This window comes from Vanessa tameamea, chromosome 23, assembly GCF_037043105.1.
Source record: "Vanessa tameamea isolate UH-Manoa-2023 chromosome 23, ilVanTame1 primary haplotype, whole genome shotgun sequence".
Lineage (NCBI taxonomy): Eukaryota > Metazoa > Arthropoda > Insecta > Lepidoptera > Nymphalidae > Vanessa > Vanessa tameamea.
The window spans coordinates 1447660-1460076 of NC_087331.1; positions in this window are offsets into that span (position 1 = coordinate 1447660).

The window sequence follows — 12417 nt, forward strand, 5'->3', positions numbered from 1 at the left end:
TTCGGTTCGGAAATACCGCCGGCGAAAGCTGGTTCCACAGAGTGATTGTGCGAGGCAGAAAATGTCTTAAAAATCGCGCTGTTGTGGATTTTCGGACATCTAGGTGGTGCGGGTGATATTTGGAATTTTGACGAGATGTCCGAAGGTGAAACTCTCTGTCGTAATCTAATATAATGTCTATACTCCGTCACAACTGGTAAAGATAAGATTAGTGCGCATTGTAAGCAATCATTACCTCTTACCATCAACTGGTCATACCCAGACTGCAAAAAAAAACTTTTGATTACCTACTGCTTGGGACAAATTGTTAACAAAAAAAAAAACTAGTTGAATTGACCGTAAACTATCTACAGCCTTTTTCTTTTGTTTTATGAGGAGGAAATGCATTTACGCATGCCGCCCGGTCGGGGGACCGGGACGGGTTTGTGGGACCAGGGCCTAATGCCCCGTGCCAGGGCACGCTAATGCCCTGTCCTATCCACTAAAACCTCCTCGGGTTTCCACCACGCCGCATAATGGTGGGGCTACGGGAACGCCATGGCTTACCACGGCGGCCCCGCCTGCGGCGGCTACCGTAAGGCGGCTAAATAAATTAATGCGCGCCTAAAGGCCCACCTTCCTCCGCTGCCTCCGTCCCGTTAACGTAACGGACTCCCCCGAGTCCGCCACTGGAGGCCGGGCGCCAAAGGCTGACGCCCTGCGGCGGATAGGATGACTGGCTCCGCCGCTGACCACCGGTGTACGACCACACTTCCGACGCTCATAACGAGCCCCCCTTCTTGCCAACGAGGCCGCTCACACAGTCCGCTCCGCTGGTCGGAGAAGTACCTGGAGCGACCCCGCGGCATGTCAGTCTTAGCCGTGGCCAACGAGCAAGCTCAAGCCGGCCCTGTTGCCCAGGGTGCGCCACGAGGAGGCGACTGACATGCACCCCAAACTATCTACAGCCTAGCCAAGGAGACCTTAACATTATAACTATATAAATTGACTACATTTGCCTTTATATTCAACAATTTGTATTGAGAAATGCAATTTCTAAAACTATTCACCCAAGAGGCGCTGCACGTTTCTCTATTTAAATTTAAAGTCAGTTAGTTCAACGCTCACACGATAGCATACATTCATGCTCTTTGTAACTTTCGAAATACTGTTTGTATAATAACCTTATTGTTGTTGAATATATATTTTATTAATGAAATTGCGTTGTAATGCTTCTTGAATTTTTTAACGCCATCTATTGAGTGTTGATCAGAAATAAAAATGTATATTATCATCATCACGCTTTTATGAACAACAATTTTTTTTTTTTTATGTCATAGGTGGCAAACGAGCAGGAGGCTCACCTGATGGAAAGTGACTACCACCGCCCATGGACATCTGCAACACCGGGGGGCTTGCAGGTGCGTTGCCGGCCTTTCAGGAAAGAGATTAATCTATCTGATTAATTGACTTACGACATAAGAATAAAAGATGAATGTTTATAAGCACCATTTGAAATGGATCAACATTCAAATTAGCGTTATGTCAAATCCTAGCAATAATATGGCAAATTTCTTTCTTATATTTAACTTGCGCTATTGTAAAATTTTCGTATGCGCTAATAGATAACAATTTAAAACTGCAATTTTTATTTACATATGAATTATCAACATTTATTTATTTATTGAAAAATTACATCATCAACTTATAACTGAGCACTTAAAATTAAAATTCGATGTAACATTCAAAGTGATACGTCTATAAAGTTGAAACAACATTGACCTTCAAAAATATTTTTGATATAGTTTATTTAAACCAAACTAACCTATATAAAAATATAAAATAAAATCTTAATAACTCAATAGTAATCGAAATTAAAACAACAAAGATAAAATACTGTACTGAGGAATTTAAAAGTAAATTAGAAAATTAAAAACAAAAAAATAAATAACAAAACTTAAATATATTACTAATAAGGTATGAGATCGAACAATGAGATCTTTGGAAACATTGGGTCCTTAAATATCTACAAATATTAATTATAAACCTTGACCGCGTGGAACGGTGGCAAGAATGCTAGCTGCATCGCATCGGTTGAATTCTGATCCTCTGAGTAAAAATCGAACCAGCCTTCCTGTCACCAGTAGAGGTAATAAGGCGAGGTGTTATAAATTTATTGAAGCTTTTTACGCTACTCCTCCAAGGTTCAAGTGCTTCAACAGCAAATGGGACAAAAATATAATTTGAAAAAAAAAAAAACTTATGTTCAAATGACAATCGCTAAAAAAATTTTACGAAGATTTTATTAATAAATTTATAAGAAAATATCACATACGACACACCTACAGTCACGATAGCGAGTTAACCGTACATATGCAATTCTATACTAAATACTCACGTCGAATCTCACTCGCGAAATATTGGAAATCGTCTAACGATAATTTTGATGCGCGTATTCTTGAAATGTTTTACAATCTTGTTTTGCGGTGTATGTTAATCCTCATAGGCTCTCGTCGGGTACTTATTTGTCGTTTTATTTTAACACTCTATATAAAAGAACTGAATTGGTGCTTCCTTCTTGCAAATGAGCGCCCAAAAAATTCAATTTTTTTTTTATCTATTTAAAAAAACTACACGCTATATGGTTGCTGTTTCCCAATTATAATCGTCTGAAATAGTAGTGGAACAAGACAATCTGTCCCGAGTTAATTAGATCACTATGGAAATGTCCCGAGTTCTGGGACGTCTCGGCCAATCCCGTTCAATGCAATTAGCAACAAACTGAATTCTAGTGCTTTTAGTTGAGACACTCGAGTACTTGCATCGTCTGTAGTCTGATTATTATAATATTAATGAACACTGCGTTTTAATGATTCATTTTTAATAATTTACAAGGAATGCTAAATGCCACTTTATAGTATCTTTAACGGAATGGAACAAACTAAAACCAAAGAAAAAACTAAGCTTATTTGAAGAGGCTCTTACAAACACTGCTGAATTATTATTATTATTATTATTTTATTTATTATACTGACTGGAAGGCCTATCTAACAGTTGGTAGGTACCAATCACTTATATAATCTACTTCCAAACAGTAATACTTAATATTGTTATGTCCCAGATTGAATAGTCTGCGAACCAGTGTAACAAGTGGTACTCCTTTAGTATAACATTTGAATTCCCAAGGGTAATGACACTTGTAAGGAATGGTTAATGTTTCTTACAATCATAACCCATGTCGGCTCATGGGTTGGGATTGTAACCCATTTACCAACAGGTAGCCCACAGGCCGACACCTTATACAATGATAGTCGATAATAATACTATCGGGAATAACTTTAAAATTGTTTCAGAATGGAGTCTTAAAAGCCATACCTTAGTGGCGAGCAGCGTTACCAAATCTGTACTTATTTATTATATTCTTTAATTGAAATCATCCTGTATATTTTGACCGCTAATTACCAGTTATAATGCCGCCAAATATTTAGTTTTTAAAGTTGATAAAGCTAGGATAATTATTAATATAGAACATGATGTGGCGGCATATAAACTGTCTAAGATAGATCAATATCTTAGTGTTAGTGCAAAGTTGTTCACTTAACATCAAAAGGCTCGCACGTTAGCCATCCTAAAGTAAATTAAAAAAAAAAAACTTTTTTCAAGGACTCATGGAGATAGCAATAAAATAATTAAACATTGATTCGTTTAAAAATAGAATTGATGGCCTTAGTACTGTCTGTAATTAAACCTTGTAAATTTTTTTCCACGACGAATAGAAAGATAAAAATATAAAAACTTTTTCACGGCATGTACACCTTAAAGAAATAACTTTGTTGGTACAAAGTATTTGTCTAAGAATACACATGTTCCACACTGAACTACGCTATGTATGTGTAAGGCTGCACACATTCATAAAAATAGCGAATTATAGAAGAAGCTACAAGAGTAATTATAAATTATTTTGTCATGATATATGAAATAATTATCCAGAAATAATTATAATAAAAACTTTTTTTACGTTTAATTAACAGAAGAACAGAACAAAATATGTATAGGTATATAATATCAACAGTGGAAAAGAAAAAAGGACTCAAGCGATAGAATGGTAATTTTGGGCAATCAGGTTTAAAGTTTTCAATATAAATCTCATTTTCCAAATGTACCATTTTGGTGCAACGGCATATATTATGTTTATAAGATCACAGCTTTACTAGTAAGTGTTGCTTGGCGGGTAATTAGTTAAACATTGTTTTCTCTCTTTTAGTCATCATAGATTTGACATTCGAAAGAAGAAGACAACATTATTTAATTAATCACTATTTAGACATTAATTATAAGTAAAATAATTAATTCCTTTTTTTTAATTTATTTGTATTCATCTCTCTTCTCTTATATTGAAATAAGTTACATTTTATTGTCCATCACTTAAACATACTTTATACGCTCTGTGAGTCAATCAAGTTTTCGATCAGCATTTTCGTCTGCATTTATAGCAACCCCTCGCTTGCTGCTTACGGATCTTATTATTAACATAGCTAGATCATACACTGAAACTCTTTTAAAAAAATGGTCATGACTTTGATTTGATTCGTTAATTATCATACAGGATATATAAATTGATTGTATGTAATGATTACATATTATTGTTGTCATTTGTTATATTAATTAAATATGATTCGTGGAAGTTAGAATCTACATTCTTAAACGGTGATAATTTCGATTAATGAAAATAAAATTATGAGTTTATTTAATTTTTAAATAGAAGCTTACTTTATATAATATTTATTTTTTCTTTTTTTTCCATTGGCGTTTAAATCAAAGCGATTTATTCAATCCGCTATATGAAACGCTGTTCTCTGTTCACAATACTCATCTTCCTTGCATTTGGATATGATTGCGTTCAATGCAATTTCACCGTACGTATTGTTATTGAAATATTGAGATGTATTCCAAAGCCGTTTTACTCAATCATATACAGATATAAGATTGTAAAATTTATTTGCAGTACGAGATAAGAATTTCGAAATAGCTTCGAATTGTTTAACTAAGAGTTATTTTTAGCGATTATTCGAGATAATTTATTTGATTTGTTTTTGTAAATATGTGATTTAGCGATTACCAGATTTGCATTTTAAGATTTAGACGGCTTAAATAAATTATCTAATATAAATTTGCTACATCTGTTTGACAACCAAGGTTTTGTAATTCTAATGTCGTCCGACTGTATGCGTTTTAAAAACGGTATCACGGAAAACATTCAGAATTTTTCTAAAAGTTAAGCCGGCCGTGAGCAAAGTCAGCTGTCAAGAAGCAGTGTCAGTAATATACAGTCTCCCAAAATTTTTTAACGATTGTGGAGAATGTATTTTACCTTGAGTAAAATAAACTGCACTATAATGTGTTTATGATTATGATGTCGCCCTGGCCGATTTCGACTACGGCGTCCAATCCCATTAGAGAACAGCCAACTGCGCAGGACATATTATTGTGCACTGTGTGCGTAAACAGATACACTCTCTTACCTCTGTCTCGTAATACGATGGGACCGGAAATAGTTCAGGCGCAACACCAACGGCTTTACGTGCTATCTGAGGCACGAATACAGACTTCCAACTTCCAGATTCCGAGCTGACAATTTTTTGATAGAAAAACCCAATATTTTTTTATCAACCTTGGGTTTGTACCCTGGATTTCTGGATCTAGCTAAAAGACCAACAAGGATAGAAGGTTAACGAAGCTTAAAACTTAGATTTAATGTTATCGAAAGGGGTGCAAATAATATATATCTAGACATCTTTAATCCGACTCTTGAAAACTAGTGTAAGACGGAGTTATGGGGTCATCGTCTTGACAAAAGGCGGGTTGTATCGACTCAGATCGTACGTAGTGCTCGTATAAATTCTTCGTTTATAAAGACAGAAGGTACTTTTCCTAAGAATTTGGATCAAAGCTTAAACGACCAAAGTACTTTCTTTGGAAATAACAAGTTATTTTTGGAATAATTATTGCAACGGGAAGTATAAATTTGAAGTAAAAAATAAAGTCATTTATATTTTATAGTACGACGATTATATATATATAGATACCTACTTGAATAAAACGCTGGACATATGTTACTTCTGATGATGAGTGGTCTGATTGATAGGCGCTGAAATTAATATTAACCATTACTTGCATGCATTTTAATGCGTCACCAAGTTGAGGTGGGTCCTTTGTGCTTGTAGTTAAACTAACTCATTCACCCTGCAAACCGGGACACAATAACACTAAGTATTGCGGTTTAGGGTAATATTATCTGGTGAGTAGGTGTTACTTACCACAGTTATGGTACCACCAATAATATATTCAGATAATTAATAATAGGTCAAATATAAATTAACTCATTATTATATATACCAGAGATTATATTTCTCTTAAGAAAATTCATTAAAATCAAATTTTTATTCAAATTTAAATATTTAAAATAAGTCAAAATATTTAACTCGTATATGTAAAATACTTTACTTTTAAAGGCCGCTCCTCCACTTAAGGCGGTTTTGAGCTTCTTACGTCATACGTCTCAAGTACCGGTTGGTTGCATATTCAGGTTTTTTTCGTTCACCGCCTAGAACATTGATTATTAATAAATTAGACACATTAAAATTTTGTAGTTATCGCCCACAATCGAACCCGTATCTTTTTTAGTCATATTAAAATTTAGACACGAAATTTCCCTTCATCCTTCAGAAGAGTAAGTTTTAATCAATCAACTGTAAAATAATAAATTAAAAATTTATTTTGATTGTAAATATCTTCACATATTTTTTTCAATTCTAATTTGAACACCAAATGTTGTTCAAGTAAAATACGAACCACGTGATTAAAATGTTAGTTATTATTTTATAGTTAGTACTTAAATAATCAATATTAATATAATAATGTAAGTTTCTTTTACGTACGAGTCAGAACTCACATTTCGTTGGTATTATTCACAAAATATTACGGACCGTTCGAAGTTCTCATAAAGTAATTACTTTCAAAGTAACGTTTCGTGAGAAACGGTATGTGTTTAACGTTATGGTTATTTACAACGACCAATACATTTTAATTACATTTATATTTTAGTTAAAATCGCGACTATAACAATGTAACAATAATATACTCGTACATTCAATCGTTTCATATATTAATAGCGGCATATATAGGGACGAAAAGAAGTCTTCAACTATCTACTACAAAGGATCTATATCGTTTTGGATACCTGGTTAAGAATCATTGAATTTCCATGTGCGTGTGTTTGTAATATTTTTCCAAGATTTGTGCCGAAAAACATCATGTAAAAACCTGAATGTATTGGATCAAATTCTGACTCATGTGTAGTACCTTGGTTGAATAAGCTCCAAACCTTCTCCTAAAGAGGAAAGGCCTCTGCTCAGCAGTGTAATATTTACAACAGCACGGTACTGACCAAGAGCATTTCTGCATGGATCACGGATGATCGCAAGAAATTGGTCAGCTGGCAAACATTTGAAAAATATTGATTTTAAATTGACATTTAAATTAGTCACTTCGACTTAAAAAAAATTGCATTAAATTTTGTACATTGTAACGTCGGTTGAGTCATCTCACAGATGTCATCTGACTAGAATGGTCGCAGGAGAACACGAAGCGAAGAGTAACTAATCAAGCATGTCATAGATAGTTTCATAATAATGTTGATGATGATGTCGTCTTGACTGATTTCGGCCACTGCGGCGAGGTTCGGCGGCAAATCTTAAGGGAGAACAGCCAACTACGTAGGAAATACATATTAAATAAATCTGTGTGGACTCTCTATTCCTATAATTTAAGCGGAAATAGCGCAATGGTTTACGGGCCGCTTAGCGATGTAAAAAGTCACAGGATCGATCCTGACCCCTTGGGCTATTGTCGTCCCCACTCCTAACACAAGTGATAAGCTTAAAGGTAGTGGTAAATAGGAATATTAGTAATTCCTTAATTAATTTGGGTCATTGCTAGTATTATTATTAAAAAAATAATAATCATAATAATCCGATAGAACGGCAATTCCGACTTCAGTATAAAGAGTTCAGCTGCAGGAACAACGGCTTTGCGTGCTCTCCAAATAATGTGAGTGTCCACACTTCCAATTATCAGACTCCGGGCTGTTACCAAAAAATTCTATAGAATAACCCAATAACTTTTTAACGACTCGACCTGGAGTTTGAACGAGGATCAATGACCTACTCAGGACCTCGAGATCTGTAGCCTTATGTCTAGCCACTAAACTAACGATGCAGTTAATTAAAATATGACCCATTTAAAAAGGTTTCATAGTTTATATATTCATCAACTTTAATTTGCAATACGTCAAATATTTATGGAGGTTAAGTACATAATTATTAATAAAGTATATTTTTTTAATTAACGTTAAATTTTGGTCGAAAAATATTATATTTTAAACAAATTTTGAAGTAATTAAAATCATTTTAATATACGAGTATACATAAATTGCCTTAATGTAAATTTAATCAAGGTTTTTTTTATCATTACAAACACTACACTTTATGTAATAATATATATATTTTTGTGATCTTATGTATATGTTGCGTCTGACTCTTTGTTCTGGGGACACGCAAGGCAGTGTTTGTTTAAGTCCTAGGTTCAAGCTCTTGGTTAAACCAATGAAAAATCATTGCGTTGCAGAACTCGTAAAGGTTTGTACTCCTATGTTTGAATTTTTCATTCATGTCGGATTAACTTCCCATATTATGAGAGAGAAGGAAAGAAATAACTTAACTATTCTATACTATCCTTTGCGAAAGTGGTTGAGACTTCCTGAAATTCAATAAAAATAAAAAAAAACAGTTCTGATTTAAAAAAATAAGGGCTTAAATAACAAATCGACTAACGACAGACAAACGGACGACTAGAACATACCCAGTGGGTACTAACTTAAGAATGAAAAATGTAACACTTCTTAACACTTCAGCCATCTGAGATTTTCTTTAGAAGGTTTAATAAGCGGCTTCGCAGCTGTGTATATTAACTTTTATAAATATTGTATCTATATCAATTGAAGATTTTAATCTGAGTCCTTATAATTCGAGTCGTAAAATTTAGCCACTGAACCGACGAGGTAGCTAAAGTTTAGCAATAGCAAAATTTGAATAATCAAGAGAATTCCAGTTAATATGAAAATACCTCTAGTCCACTTTATAGCTTAGAACAGAATATACTAGCTGAACTGGCGACGCAAAAGCGGCTAATAAACTATTACTTGCAATTTTATAGCCGCTAGATTAAATACAGCCCGGCCGTTAACCGACCAAATAAATCTAGCCGGAGCTGGCAACATTTAACAATACAGTTAATAAATTACATTCATAATAAGAACACGTCGACATACTATCATAACATTATTATTAATTTTATCGTTCATATCGAAAGAGGATTTATTGAAATCTATTTAATATATTCTTTTATTGTACGTATTAAATATACTTTTTAAATTTCCTATTCATATTACATATATATTCGATACAATTATGAGATAAATTTTTTTTACATGTTTTTCTAAACAAACATTAAACAAAACGCGTAACTAAAATAAATGTTTAAATAGCAATTTTATTTATTTGAGGTATTTATCAGGTTTCGCTATAAATTAATTTATTAAATTGTTATTTTAATATATATGATATCGTTATTTGATTAAAATTTATTAGATAAAAGCAGCTTCACTACATTGGAATTGAAACGAAATATTATTAAAAATAGGTATTTTTAAGTATAGAAATATATATTAATAATATTTAACGATTTTAATTATTCTATTATTTGTATATAATTAAGAACTTCATTAATTATTCTTATGTAAACAAAAATTAATGATATATTAAATAAATATATATATATTTATATGTGTGTCCCTCTGCCCCTTTCGGTTTCTGGAGTTGAATTTACGGTTTTTGGTAACATTTTTTAAACTTTTTTAACGACAACCAATTTGGTAAAAATTCTGAGTAATAATGTAGTCTTTCGTACGAATTACATTCTCTGGTATGTATGTAAATAGTTTATTTAAATTATAATACAAATTTAGATCAACCAATGTGTCTTTTGATTTTGAGTTATCGCTCATCATTTACTCAATTGTAATTTACTACTGGACATAAACCTCTTTAAAGATACCCCTCGTTTCTCCACCTTCTGCATCCAGTCCTGTCACCAACAAGTCTTTAAAAATATTAGCTATTCGCGGAGCAATAATAGTTTAATACCATCCGAGTGAACTAAGTTGTCCCTGGTGTCTGGCTCATTTTACACAATAACAATAATAATAAAATAATAAATGTTTCAGGTATCATGTTCATCATCATATGGTATTATGATATTTTTAATAAATAGCTTCTACCAACTGTCGTTGTGGTCCTTTTGGACACCACAACTGGTACACAGCTTTTAACAAACACAACATTAATCAAGAAAACCATTTACCTATCCAAACAAATATACGACAAAAGTTCAACCTAAACTATAATATATTATATACTAAACAAGCAAAATAGTATGTAGTATGTGCCTACAGTTGTTTTTAATATAAAATCTAACCTTACCTATAATATATTCTACTAACCAGACAAAATGGTATTAATATTAGGTTATTAAAGTATTAAGGTTTTCTAAAATTATCTGGTAGATACCAGCCACTTATCTCATATACTACCACATAGCAATATTTTAATATAGTTGTGTTTTGGTTTGTTTATTACCTTAAAGGACAGGCAGGACATTTATATAAACAAGGAAGAGAAATGGATCAAGCATAGAGCCTTGAGGGACTCCCAGAATAACTGAGCCCCAGGAGATCTCTTTCCATTTACATCAACCCTCTGATTATGAAATCAGAAGATTGATTGTAGTCTCTGTAATGCCTCAATAACATAGATTTATATTGCCTAAGCTTTATATCGTACACAAAAAAAGGCCAAAGACAAATCACAAAATATCCCTAAGGCATCCTGTGCTTGAACGAAGTCACTGCCGCTCAATATCAGCGTTGGTTGTCGAGCAACCCCTGCAGTAGACTAGTACAGAGATAAATCTATAATAATTAATTATTACGGGTAATTATCACGAGTCTGAGCACTTCCTTGAACTGGCTTTTAATCTTAGGTTAAGATTAACTTATTATATCCACGGGGTGACTTTAGATCGTCCGTTTCATAAAAACTATACTAAACATAAACTATCATAAATTTTAATTCAAATGAAAATAAATAAAACTACACCATAATGAGGCAACCCATTCGGGATAGCTAGTACTTGTGTGGAATATGAAATAATACTTATATATATTCTGTATATAATAACTTTGCGATACGTCGGGGAGGCTGAGTCGGCGCGACTGTAAATCTAATGGCGCGTCGCGAATGCAGCGACAAGCACCCTCTGTAGATATCTATAGAGTTGAAAATGAAAAAAAAATTAATGATAATTACTCCATAAAGACGTATATTAAAATAAAATAACAGCTCGTCGATGTATTGTTGTGCATAGAAAATAAAATGAAGCGTAATATTTAATGCAAGTTATATAATATAAATATATCATATAATGTAGATAATGATGTACTTTTCTCGGTTGCATAATAACGATTACCTGAGTTTACTAATTTTTAAATGCAGGGAACTAAATATCGACCAAGTGCAAGTTGGGCTTAAATGAAAAATATATGTCTTTACACGGTCTATTTACAATATATACGATTGAGTGTATTTCTTATAATAACATGTTCATTCAGCAGCCTGCATGAGATTCCGTCAATTCATCTTCCCTTCATAGCATAGCTTTAGACTACAGAATATCGGATGTGGTTGAAATTCAATCGACATATGTTTTTTTATTGCGTACTATATGATTATTATTAAAAACTATTTAAGAAAATCAAAAAATCAAGAGAGTTTTATTGGATTAAAATTACGTGTTCAATTAATTGGGCCATATCTGTCCAAAATCCTCTCGTGTATACAAATTTTAAACAAAAATAAAAAAAAAGTAAATCATTGTACCGATAAATTACCGCTAGAATAAACATATGTCCCTCAATTTGAAAATACGTAATCCTGTCGTTTTAATCTTGAACGCTCCATTACTTGTCGGGTCGAGGTAACCCAAATACAATTTCTTGTCCTTATTGATTCCCCATATAAGTCATTCGTGCGTGACGTACCTTCGATGACGTTTAATGGAATCTTCAAATCTCTCTGAACACTTGGAACACGCTTTATAAACTAAGCAATTATTTATTTTTAGAATTTTTCTCTCGGATTCAGATTTTATTAAAATTATATGTGTTTTTGTTAAATTTTATCATAATTATCTGTCCTCAGACAGGTATAGCTATTTTGTGGATTTATAACATCCATAATGGTAATCAATCAAGTAATATAGTAT